The sequence below is a fragment of the Glossina fuscipes genome, unplaced genomic scaffold, assembly GCF_014805625.2.
Source record: "Glossina fuscipes isolate IAEA_lab_2018 unplaced genomic scaffold, Yale_Gfus_2 223, whole genome shotgun sequence".
Classification (NCBI taxonomy): Eukaryota; Metazoa; Arthropoda; class Insecta; order Diptera; family Glossinidae; genus Glossina; species Glossina fuscipes.
This window is the reverse complement of record NW_023998566.1, coordinates 916,753-919,731: the sequence shown is the minus strand read 5'-3', so window position 1 is coordinate 919,731 and position 2,979 is coordinate 916,753.

The window sequence follows — 2,979 nt, the reverse complement described above, 5'->3', positions numbered from 1 at the left end:
ACTCGACTGCTATTTTGTTTTAGTTGAGTTTCTTGTATAAGTGGAATAAATAAATAAATAAGTAAAAACTTTCTTTATTATATACATCCAGTGAACAAACGAAAAATTGATTCCTTCAAGGAAATGCACTATTTATGACGCTGATAGCAACTAAACACAAACGGACATAGGAATGTATGGCCAATTTTCCAGGAAGAAAAAAAAATAAAGTGCATTCTGGGTGGTGCGGCTCAGTCATCATATTGGCTTTCAAAACACCCAAACGTTTAATGATCCATTCTCATTTGTACTCTTATGATTAGCCCGTAGTAAAAAGGATTTTTTTTTTGCTTTGCTCATTAATGCTCTCTGCGAATAGTAGTACATTTATGGAGAACGACGGACATGCGCTTAGACTCTCCGACTTCGCACTCAAACACAGGCACCCATACAAATACGCCCGCATATACACAGCCACATAAAAGACATATACACACGCCGACACACTAATAAGCACATATACCTACGCACACACCTTCCCCGCAAACTCAATTCACTAACACAAGCTCACCTCTCTTCCGCTTGCGTAACGTTCGCCTTCAAATCACAACACATATTCTTCTTACATACAAGTAGTCCAAAATCCATCCATCTTTTTCCGCGAAAAAAGAATTGTTCGTAACAAAGTACGAACAAAAAAAAAAATAGCGCCCCATGCGTACCCTTACAATTACACACACCCTCTTATTACGTTCACATAAAATGTCCTTCGATCAATAATATCTTTATTTTATACATTCTAATGAACAAACGAAAAAAGGATTCTTCCAAGGACATACGTTATTAATGCTGCTGATAACAACTAAACTCGAACATGCATAGACAAATATCCAAGAAGAAAAAAAAATAAAATGCATTCCGGGTGGTGAGACTCAGTCACCATTTTGCCTTCCAAAACACTCAAACGTGTAATGATCCCTCCTCATTTGTACTCTTATTATTAGTATTTCCATTCATATAAATATCCCGCTGAAGGCGGACAAAAAACAAAGTGTTACGGTATACTATAAGCTACAAAACAGAAAAAATTGTATTTTATTTGTTATGACCATACTTAAAAGGATTTATCGAGAAAAACTGGGCAATAAAAGGCAGAGGGAATTTTGCAGATAACATTTGAGGGTAAGTTCGCCAACATTTGTATCCCATATAAGTAGAGTTTTCTCTTAACTTATTCGAAAAATAATCAAACCATCAAGGCGAGAAAGTTACCAACGTTTAATTTAAAAAAAGTCTTAAATATTTACGAAAATGGAAGCAATCAACAACACAATGTTATTATCAATATTATGAGTACATCAGATAACTACCATTCTCAGATGACAATAGACAAAAGTCCGGAATTTATTTCGATTTCCGACGGCAACGAAGATGATCTTGAAGATCTTTTATCAACGCAACCTAGTAGATATTCTCTAATGTCGTCGACTAGAAATGCTCAAATTTCTCAAGGGTCGAAGTTCAATTGGGCAACCGTCTCACAATCAGGCTTCATAGAGAATAACCAAACGTGACAGTTCCTACGAAGTGGGACTCCAGACTACAACCTTCGATATGCGTCTCAAGCATATTCCAAAAAAGATGTAAACTATGAGCATTACTTCAATGATAGTTTCGGCAACGAACTGTTACACATTAATATGCCCAAACTTACCACGGATTAACGATGTTTTTTGAATGAAAGTTTCAATGGTGATATTCTTGAAATTAATATGGAAGAGCTAATGAAATAAAGATTAAATAAATATTTATAAATATAGTTTATTTTATTCTTCCAGGGTGGTAATGATGGCAATTTAAGCTGCGTTTAATATAAAAAAATAAATTACAAATTGAATTTTGGTCAATTTCTTTTAACTTTTGATTGGAAAAAGAAGTACGTGCTCAATATTAGCAAAAAATAAAAAAATAAAAAAGACATATGAAACATATATCGATGGAAGAGATAAGAAACATGAATCGATCTACTCTGAATATTTGTTAATTATGCTCTCATATACATTGTGTATATTCACGTATTATTATTATTATTTTAATTTTAGACTAATGAATTCAATTCTTAGACTAAAAAAAAGACATTGACCATTGGCAACATAGGCTATCGGCTCTAATTTAAATAAATGGATATTAGATAATAAGCTTAGTAGTATTAATAAAGTAAAATATTGAATTGATATTCTGTTCTGAAGCTGATCGTAGAATGTTCAAAGGGTTAATCGTTTCAAATGCAATACTTCTAGCCAAGGAAAAGTTGAGGCAGTCGCAGAGAATGTGCTAAATATTCACATATTTATATTATCTAATTTTTCGAATATACTTATGCTCTTACACTCGCATAGATATGATTTCACATGCTAGAATTATTAATGTAAGACGTCGGAATGCGGAGGATCTGGTATGCATGCAACGTTACCGTTTCTCAATCTGGCAAGACGGAATTCCCAAATGCTTCTCCACAAACTAACAAGGTTCGAACCAAGCGTAACCCGCGCCCTGCAGTCATTTAGACAATTCCTATAAGCTAGGGATCTAAACAACTGAAACCCAGAATATTTAAATGTGTGTGGCTCACTAAACCCACTCTGGTCAGTGTTGAAGCCTACCATCACCTCAATATATTCCGCTTTGGAATGATGAGAACCACAGCCACCACGAATATTCCTCCGAGGGCCGTACCCAAACAGTCAAGGCTCACACATTGATCAACTACTGCGTTCAAAAAGAGCTTGGGCTTGCTTCCACAAGTGATTGCAGTTAATCCATGTTGTCACCATTACGTTCGTCGGAACATTTCCATAATTCGTTTCAAGATTTCAGAAACGATCGATTGTATCGCAATGGTGGTGGTGTTTTAATTGCCATTTCTTCGGCAGTCCCCTCCTATTCATTTGAATTTCCAACTACTCCCGACGTTGAATTTATCGCCATTCAAGTGAAATT